General features: G+C 37.0%; 1 long non-coding RNA gene across 2 annotated transcripts; it reads right to left on the reverse strand.

Moving 5' to 3' along the window:
• Positions 1 to 9148: 9148 nt before the first annotated feature.
• LOC145051735 (uncharacterized) lies at positions 9149 to 10709 on the reverse strand. Of its 2 annotated transcripts, XR_013683800.1 has the most exons (3): positions 10444 to 10682; positions 9358 to 9830; positions 9149 to 9219 (listed from the first exon to the last, which is right to left on the reverse strand). It is a non-coding gene; the product is annotated as an uncharacterized LOC145051735 (long non-coding RNA). The 2 variants fall into 2 exon arrangements; XR_013683801.1 differs by lacking the exon at positions 9149 to 9219 and having other exon boundaries at positions 9324 to 9830; positions 10444 to 10709.

Below are 10709 nucleotides of genomic sequence, written 5' to 3' on the forward strand. Positions count from 1 at the left end.
TCCATACGGGAATCTCCAACGCTGCATCTTGTCGTGAGATCGCTGATGCTTGACCTTGACTTTCCTGCAAGTCAAGCACCGCTCCACAAACCATGATATATCCCGCTTCATGCAGGGCCACCAATAATCATGGCAAAGATCCATATACATCATCGTCACCCAGGATGAGTGGAGAATCTCGACTTGTGAGCCTCCTCTTGATGCAGAGTCCACAGTTCACGGCTATCATAATCGAAGGAAGCCACCTGACCCACAATCCGCTCACACTTCCGGCGCTCTTCCTTCATAGCCTCAACATGCGTCTCTCGAATCCGTTCCAGCAACGGAGTAATCATTGTCATCCTCAAGCTTATACCTTGGATCGGAGTCGCGATCGCCTTGCGGCTAAGAGCATCGGCCACCACATTAGCCTTCCCCAGATGGTAAAGGATCTCACAATCATAATCATTCACCACATCCAACCAACAACGTTGCCTCATATTCAGGTTCAACTGATCCATCAAATACCTCAGACTCTTGTGGTCCGTGTAAATAGTACAACGAACCCCATAGAGGTAATGCTCCCAAATCTTGAGGGCAAAAACCACCGCCCTCAGCTCCAAATCATGCGTCGGATAATTCGCCTGATGAGGCTTCAACTGCCTCGAAGCGTAAGCAATCACATGACCCCGCTGCATCAACACTGCACCTAAACATATGATCTAGGCATCACAATAAACCACAAAATCATTAACACCCTCCGGCAAGGTCAGAATCGGTGCCTCACACAATCGTTGCCTAAGAGTCTTAAAAGTTGTCTGCTACTCAGACCCTCAACGAAATGCCATCGACTTCTTGGTCAGTCAGGTTAATGGAACAACAATCTTGGATAAATCATGGATGAATCTCCTATAGTAACCCGCTACACCAAGGAAACTCCGAATCTCAGATGGAGACCTCGGAACCTCCCACTGCATCACGACCTCAACCTTGACCGGATCGACCAGAATACCCTACTGATTGACAAGGTGTCACATAAACTGCACCTCACGTAATCAGAACTTGCACTTGGAGAACCTTGCAAAAAGTCTCTCCCTCCTCAAGGTCTCAAGCACCTCCCTCAAGTGCTCCTCGTGCTGCTCCTGAGTCTTGGAATAGACCAATATATCATCGATAAAGACTATCACAGACCGATCCAGCGTCAGCATGCAAACGTGGTTCATGAGATCCATGAACGCGGCTGGAGCATTGGTGAGCCCGAAAGGCATCACCACGAACTCATAATGACCATATTGAGTTTGAAAAGCTGTCTTCTACACATCCTCGTCCCTAACTCGCATCTGATGATAACTCGATCGAAGATCAATCTTGGAAAACCAATATGTACCCTGAATATGGTCGAAAAGATCATCAATCCTCAGAAAGGGATAACGGTTCTTCACTGTTACCTTATTCAGCTCTTGGTAATCAATACAGATACGATGAGACCCGTCCTAATTCCTTACAAACAAAATCGGGTCACCCCAAGGCGAACTGATCGGTCTAATAAATTTCTTGTCCAACGGCTCCTGCAGCTGTGTAGACAACTCATGCATCTCAGGAGGAGACAACCGATACGGTGCTTTGGCTATCGGAGCCGCACCTGGAACCAAATCAATCCTGAACTCCAACTATCTCTCCGGAGGTACCCCAAGCAAATCCTCCGGGAACACATCCGACTACTCCCGCACAATCGGCACATCGTCCACGGTTGCCTTAACCTTATCCCGGGTATCCATGACATAGGCGACAAAACCCAAGCATCCCTGATGAAGATATCGTTGGGCCCTCGCTGCAGAACACATAATCGATCCATACTACGGTCTCTCACCCTGAATCACCAGCTCTCCCCCACTTAGGGTTCGAGTCAAAACCAACTATTGCTCACAGTCGATCACTGCCCCATTAGGGCTCAGCCAATCCATGCCCACGATGACCTTGTTCCCAACAGAGGAATAGGAACCAGATCAGCCGAATACCGCTCACTGAACAACTGGAGGATACAATCCCGATGAACTCTCGCAACCTTGACCATCCTATTATCTGCAATCTCCACATCGAGAGGACAATCCAGCTCCCCTGGAGCTCCAGCAAATCTCTTGCTAAGCTCAAGAGATACAAAAGATCGGGTAGCCCCCGAATCAAATAATACCAAAAAAGATATGTCATTCATAAATGAAACACATAAACATAAGAAACAATTAAATATAAATAAATAGATAAGGAGAAGATACATACCCGTCGCAACATCGGGAGTTGCACGCGCCTCCTCCACCGTCAGCTGGAAAGCCATGCTCTTCGTTACTGACGCATCTGCTTGGCCCAGACTGCCGTCAGTAATCCTCAAAGTCACAGGGGCGGGTGCTGACACCGGTCCTACTGCAACCAAACTCGGACATTGGGCCTTCTTGTGGCCCCTATGATTGCACTGATAGCAAATCAGATAAGATATCAGAGTAGCGGGGGTGGCAACAGTACAATCCATCTTGATATGACCAGTTCGACCGCACTTGAAGCAGCCAGAACAACCCACTCTGCATGCCCCCTCGTGCATCTTGCCGAACTTGTCATTGCGGCTACGGCCATGCTGGCCTCTCTGTCTAGAATCAGATACTTTTGGCCTCTTGCTCGAACCCTTAACACTCGACACAGAATCTGGCTTCCTCTTCTTCTCCATCTCCAAGTCCAACTCCTTCTCCCTAGCCCTCATTATCATGTTTTCCAGCTTCTTGCAGCTGGATCAGCTAACAAACTGCCTAATGTCACTCCTCAGTATCTTGTGGTACCGGGTCTTCTTCATCTCCTTGTCCGCCACATACTGCGGAACCAGAAGTGCCCTCTCCCTGAACATCGCAGTAATCTCAGCCACCGTCTCAGTAGTCTGACGGAGATCCTTAAACTCTCGCACCAGCTGCTGCACCTCAATCACTGGTGCAAACTTAGCTCAGAACCTGGTCGAGAAATCACTCCAGATCATCGAATCAATAGCAACATCATCCCCGATAGCACGCCCTACCTCCTCCCACCAATCACGTGCCCTATCCTTCATAAGATAGGAAGCTAGTATGACCTTGTCCCCCTTGGCACAATGGCTGGTATGGAAGGTGTTAGCAACATCTGCCAACCACTTGCTACTCCCAATGGGGTCCCTGGCCCCATGATAATCTGGAGCTTCATATGCCCAAAACTCCCTGAAAGTCAAAGAACATGTCCCGACCAAAGCCATAATCTCAGCGTGAAAGGTGCTCAATCTCTCATAAGAATCTCTAGAATACCCTCCTTGACCGTGCCAAAGATCACAGGAGTCTGCTCAAGGATACTGCACATAATCTCTGATGAGATGAACTCCCCCGTCTGGTCATCAAGTGGACCGACTCCTGAACCTGAGCCTGAACCCTCGCTTGCACCAGAATTGCCAACAGGTCTTCCTCGCTATACCACCATACTGAAAATAGACCATAAAACCATTAGAATACGCATTGAAATATACCGAGAAATCACAACCCTGCAAGCTTCCTGATCTTATCGCATCCCTCCTTTATAATTCAAACCAAACCTCAAACTTATTTCTTAAATCTACCTCAACTCATCAACTATATAATGGTGATGACAACTGAAATTCAGATATCCCAAGCGATGTGGGACTTAATCAATGTTACACATAATGGAAAGAAAGACGATGACGAACTTATATAGAAGAGAATGTTGGCTAAGTATTAGTAATGGGGCTCAATGAGTGTTAGACATAATAGAAAAAAAAGACGATGACGAGCTTATATAGAAGAGAATGTTGGCTAAGTTTCAGTAATAGGACGATGTCGGATATACTAACACGTTGGCAAAATAAATCGAGAAAAATGAGGATAGCAAGTTTCAAACTTGCGCCATCTCTTATGATTGCCCAACACGTTAACCACTAGAGCATGCTTTAGTTTGTGTTTATAGCCCACAGACAACGCATATATATATATATATATATATATATATATATATATATATATATATATATATATATATATATATATAGAGAGAGAGAGAGAGAGAGAGAGAGAGTTAGGTTCAAATGTTTCTAGCAAGTATTGTGTGCATGAATGCACCAATAGGAATTTAGGAAATAATAAACAATTAAATAAATCATTTAAGGGTATATTGGACATTTTGTACTTTTTAATTAAGGAATCATTTAATTGAAATCCTGCAATTAAGGAAATAAAATCAATATTTTTGACCTAGTCTCTCTTGCATCGTGCCATATATTCAAGGAATTACATCTTGACCGATTCAACAAGTTTGGAAGAAAGAATCAGAGCCACAGCTATGGTGATCGTCTGATCGACACCCCACAACACAACCGATGAAGACCTCGATTTCTTCTTTCTTCTTCCAGTCGACGCACACCACAAAATATCCCATTGAATTAGGAATCAGTTTGGACAATCATATAACATCACCATCCAATTCACGCTTTTTCTAAAAAACAATCGGTTTAAGGGGTAACTACTACCCTTTTTCGACATAGGGCTTGTTTCCCTCTTTGCATCCATCTCTCGTTCTCCGATCGGTACCCCGCACCTCTACGGTATGGAAACCCCTGTTTCGCTCTTTTTATCCATCTTTGTTTCAATTTTGATTTCAATTTCAAGTTTAGCATCTAATTTGACCTACCCATTTGTAATGTATCTCTATGAATTGGGATTGTAATAACCCATAGATCCCTCACTTTCGCCATATCTCCTTCCAAGCGCACTAGCAGGTGGTCTTCCATGATGGAACTCTCGTCGTCTTCATCATCAGGTTTGATTTCTTTATGACCTTCTTCTTACTGGTTTCTTCTCAAATGAACTATAAACGGGTTTCCCTCAGGCCAGTTCATGGAAACCTAGCTTTGAAATTTCTCAATTGGGTAATCAAACAACCTGCTTTTCAACAACTCAAGAATCTCACGTATGTTTACTGTATAACTGTTCATATACTAGTGAAATCAAGAATGTATGCCTCTGCTAAATCAATTTTTACACAATTATCTGACATGGGTATCGATTCAAACTCCATTTTTGCTGCTTTGATGGACACTTACCCTTTTTGCAACTCAAATCCTACAATACTTTGCTTAGTTGGTATTTCAAAAAGGGAAGATGGGTGTTTGGTATTTGACAGGGGAATTCATGGGTGTTTGTTTCTTGTGTTCTTGACTGGCAACGAATGCAGATGTGTGTTGACGATTCAACCGGCGTTTGTTTTTGTCGTTGATGGTAATTCAAGTGAGGATGAACTTCAAGCACTTAAGAATGAGTTGTTGATGATTCTATTAGAATTTATTTTATATAGATGTATTCTGTTAGAATGTTTGAGAATAATTGTCAACAACAAGTACATTTTGCCAGAATTTATAGTTTTTATTCTCTTAGAATGCATTGAATTTTTAAATTTTTGAAACTTGATTATGTTTTCTTTGTGGATTTAGGTTTTGAAGAGGCTAACATTGATGTGGAGAATGAAGAAACATAGAGAACGAGAGTGTATTATACCATAATGTGTTATGCTACAATGTATAAAGTCTTGCTAAAAAATAATATTCTATTAGAATAGATTAGTATTTTTGTTAGATTGTGATGTTTTTTTTTCTTTTTTCTTTCAGAATGTTGTTATTATTTAATGAATCATAATCATACAATGTAATTATTTGGATATTATTAGTTTAAGAATTGATTTTGTGTATTCTTTTTAAAATGTATTTAATAGTTTATGGTTGGCATTATGTCATTCTGACAGAATATAATCGACGAATATATTACTAGTTTATGGTTAACATTCTACCATTCTGATAGAATAAAATTGATTTTCTAATTTTGAATTAATTTAAAATATTCATATTTTTAAAAATAAAGGAATTAATTATCCCTAAAAATTCGAAAATTTCCTTTTTTAATATAGGTTAATTGACTAAAATGCCCTTATGCTGAAATTTGTGTGATTATATGGTATATGTTATCCTATTCTACTATCATAGACCCTCAGATCATTACCTTTGATTATATTTCATCCCATCAGATCTATGCATTCTAGCACACAATAGTTAGTAGAAACAAAATAACCTAACCCTATATATATATATATATATATATATATATATATAGAGAGAGAGAGAGAGAGAGAGAGAGGAATGATCACTTGAGAACCTATAGTTTCCCGAGAACCCGAGAACTAAAAGTGGAACATTAGATTTAAAAAAAGAGCTACGATGCAAAGTGGCGTTTTTGAAAATAAGTAGAAAAGTAAAGACTTGGGGGTGTCTTAATTAACCTAGACAAGGGCAATATTGGAAACAAAAATATATAATTAAATAATATCCTAATCGATTATAATTTTGCAAAATGATCTCCTTCACACAACCCCAACCCTCATTCTCCTTCAGATGACTTTCTTCTCTGATACTTCCTTCAACAACTTTATTCTCCGACGTTGGATCGTCACCTGGCCGCTCATCTCCACCTCCTCCTCTTCCGACCTCCTCCATAGACGATTCTCTTATCGAGTATGCCAATTTCCCCCCAAATCAACATTGATCACCACCTCGAGATCTAGAATTAATCATCGTTCCTGATATGATTTTGTTTTCTGAAGATTTTTTGTCGATTTCACGTCAAACGAACTTTCCTTACCACCGTGATAATCTTCTGATGGAATATATATCCTAATCCTCCACCGGTGATGCGCTCATTGAGTCTATCGTTATTGGATTTGCTATCATTGATATCCAAACGATGATCGACTTCAATTCCACATCGACTACAAATCTGCTACTCTTCATCTTCACATCTAAAGGACCGATCCAAGCAATTATCAAAGTTACGGCTCCGAATTCTCAGATATAAGGTATTTATCTGCTACTCTTCTTATTGCATCAATTGTTAATTTTGTGTCAATAGGAAGGTATTCAGATTTTACAAACTGAATCTTACACTTTTTAGACATACAATGATCAAATTCATGTAGTTTTTCCTCAATCGCACTTCAATAAGGATACAATGGATGCTTCAGGTGTGGCGCTTGTCTTGATTGGACCTGGTAGTGTTGATCAGGCATGTGTGTGTTGATCATGTTAATTTTAATTTATAGTTTATGATGAGTGTTTTATTCACCATGTGCAGGCAAGAGCGTTCTCTAAGCAATCTGGTTTCAAAGGAGGTATGTTTTCCACTTTCAAGCATATTGAGAATTTGAGATGCGATTCAATCATAAAAACATATATAACATTAATGACATCTTTCTTGTTGCTTGTTGCAGAAGTATAAGCAGATCATAGTTATGCATCATACAAGGCATAATTTTACATGCAGATAAGAGTTACAGTGGACGACTTTCTACTAAAAGTCAACTTATGGTGAGCCATGTTGTATTTATTCTCTTGGCTTCTAATATCTTATTTAAAATTGGTTTATAACTTTGAAAGTAGATTTGAATCTTTGATATCTATTTTCTTTCTTAATACAACCCAAGGGCAGTTTTCTTTTTTACTTAATAGGCTTAATGAGTTCAACACTTCAATCTGGACAACAATGGTTGTTTCTTTTTACTTAGCTAAATTTATAAAAAGTTTAAGGTTGTAATTACATGTGATTCACATGTAAATCACATATGAATTACATGTGATTCACATGTAATTCACATATGAATCACATGTGATTCATATGTAAATCATATGTAATTCACATATGAATCACATATGATTCATATGTAAATCATATGTAATTTACATATGAATCACATGTGATTCACACGTAACTCACATATGAATTACATGTGATTCACATGTAAATCATGTATGAATCGCATGTGATACACATGTAAATCACATGTAATTCACATATGAATTACATGTGATTCACATGTGTTCACATGTGAATTGCATGTGATTCACATGTAAATCACATATGAATTACATATGATTCACATTTAATTCACATATGAATTACATGTGATTCACATATAAATTACATGCTATTCACATGTAAATCACATATGTATTTTTGAGAGTGTTTTTGCATCAATCAATTTCTTATTAATTTTCTTGTAGATTTGGAAGAAATTGTGGTGAATATTGAAGAGGTGAAAAATGATAAATATAAGAAAATATGCAAATATTGACACAAAGATATGAAAGCGCTTTGAAATTTTGTAGCATTTTTTATTTTTTATATTTTATATTGTATCGAATAAAATACTTCTTATATTGTGTTTATAGATCAGTAAATAAAATGAGTTTTCTTATTATTTTCTTGCAAATATTATAGTATATGAAATATGCATATATGCATTTGTAAAAATATGCATAAATGTACCTAAAATGTTGATTTTTTTGGTTAAAAAATTATAGTATTTGTTTAAATATTCTAGTTTATTTTTTAAATTTTATTGATTTTTAAATGCTTTTAAAAAAATTACAGTTTCTTTTAAAAAAAAATATTTTTTTTTCAATTTTTTTTTTCAAAAATTCATGTTTTCTATAAAAAATTAAAAAATCTGCACTTTTTAAAAAAAATTGAAAATTAATATTTTTTTAAAAAAATCTGAAAATTTGATTTATTATGTAATTTTTTAGACATTTTTATAAATATTTAAAATAACACAAAAAATTAAACATTAAATGAGATTGATAACATTACAATCATGCCCTTAATGAATTAGTTTTGATCTAACGCTCCACTTTTAGTTTTCGGATTCTCAAGAAACTATATATATATATATATATATATATATATATATATATATATATATATATATATATATATATATATATATATATATATATATATATATATAACTCTCAGAAACATATAATATATGATATTCAGTTCGGTTCGATTACTTTCAGTTTTACTAAACCTAAACCAGAAATTTCGGTTTTTGAAAACTCTAAACCCAAATCATCGGTTTATGCTTCGGTTTCGGTTTTTTGGTTTTACTTTTGTCGGTTTTTGTCAGTTTTTCAGTTTCCAGGTTCGGTTTTGCTCACCCCCTAGTTAGTGGTAGGAAGTAGGGATGAGATTTATAACCGAAAAACGGACCGGAACCGGAACCGTTAGAACCAAAATATATATAGAACCCGTTCCGGTTTCGGGTTCTTTATCGTGCATGTTGAAGTTGTCGCTCAGAGGACAACTTAAACTCTGCTTCCTTATTTTTCTCATTAAGTGTTGTCTGGATAAATGATGTTTAAAAAATAAATGAGAAAGTTAGGACCTATATAGCACCTTGGCTTTCTATCATAAGCAAAAAATATATTTTAAGTCAAAACACAAAAATTTGGAAAACAAAAACATAATAATGAGTGAGTACATTGAAACGAACCGATTCAAGAACCGAAATCATGTAAGAAAGTCGTGTTGGTTGTGAAGTAATGGTAACATTTTGACCCAAATCATTTACTTTGGCTACAATTTTTGAGACTAAGGATTCGGAATTACAATCATACCCTTTGCACCCTTCTTCTATTTTCGACTCATTTAGAACCACTCCCTCGTGTGTAATAGAGGCGTTATCGTAAATAGACACTTTGTGGACCAAAATACCCTTGGTGACACAGGTGATAGAATGGATGTGTCGTTCTTATATGGGATCGCGAGTAATTGAGCTAGAACTATGAGAACAACCACAAGGCTTATGACCAAAATAAGCAGTCTTTGGATTTAAACTCGACATAATCTTCGTAATGGGCGTCCGGTTTCCATGGGCGTTTACGTAATTAACTGCATCAAGTACACTTCTGTGGAGCTTGTTATGTATGCCATGTTGCTGATTAATAGTTCGACCTATGATAAATAATATTTGACAAATAAGAGGTATTACTAGAAATGGATTAATGTGAAATTGAATAATTAGATTCAGATAATATGTTGGAACAAAAAAAAAGGTAGTGTTAAATTCTGGCTATCAACGGAAATAACAGATACATAAGGTTATATAAGTAATTTCACTCTACCATTGGATAAACTGATGATTGCAACTTCAAATGACAATGCAGAAAATATAAAAATCTATGCACCTGGTCAAGAACCCCAATCACATTTTCATGGGTCAAAATTCAAAAGTCAACATATTCATACTGTTTTTTCGACGCGAATTGACAACAAATCGCATACGAATCTTGAAAAATTGGAATTTCCGATTCTCAGATTCTCATCAAATCATATTTCGGATTCGGACTTATAGATTCATAGCTTATGTTTAAAAAATTACCCCATGTGTAAAACGGACTATTGAACTCAAATTTATTCCTTAAACGATTGATTAATTTCTGATTGACATTAAACAAGCATAATAACACGATCAAACAATGCATATTCAGAGAATACCCAAATAGATTGACGACATAAATTCGAAAAAGAAAATCCTACTGAGGTATGAGTGAGTAGTTGAAGTTACCCGATGAATCGATGATCAATGCGAGTAAAGAACAGTTTTTTCCAGAATAATTGAAGAAATACCCACTAAGGATTTATACAGAAAATCATAAAAACTGGTTTTCTGAGTTCTAATTTGAAGCTCCCAGCAATGTGTAATAGTGTGTGTTTCTTGGGGAAAGAGTTCAATGGAGGGTAATTTCTAGTTTCTGTATGAGTTACAATTTGAGTCCATCAAGTACTGTTTATGTAACTTTACACACCTGTGTCAAGTTTACATAAACTATC

Source organism: Lactuca serriola, chromosome 5, assembly GCF_051521515.1.
Source record: "Lactuca serriola cultivar US96UC23 chromosome 5, Lser_US96UC23_V15, whole genome shotgun sequence".
Lineage (NCBI taxonomy): Eukaryota > Viridiplantae > Streptophyta > Magnoliopsida > Asterales > Asteraceae > Lactuca > Lactuca serriola.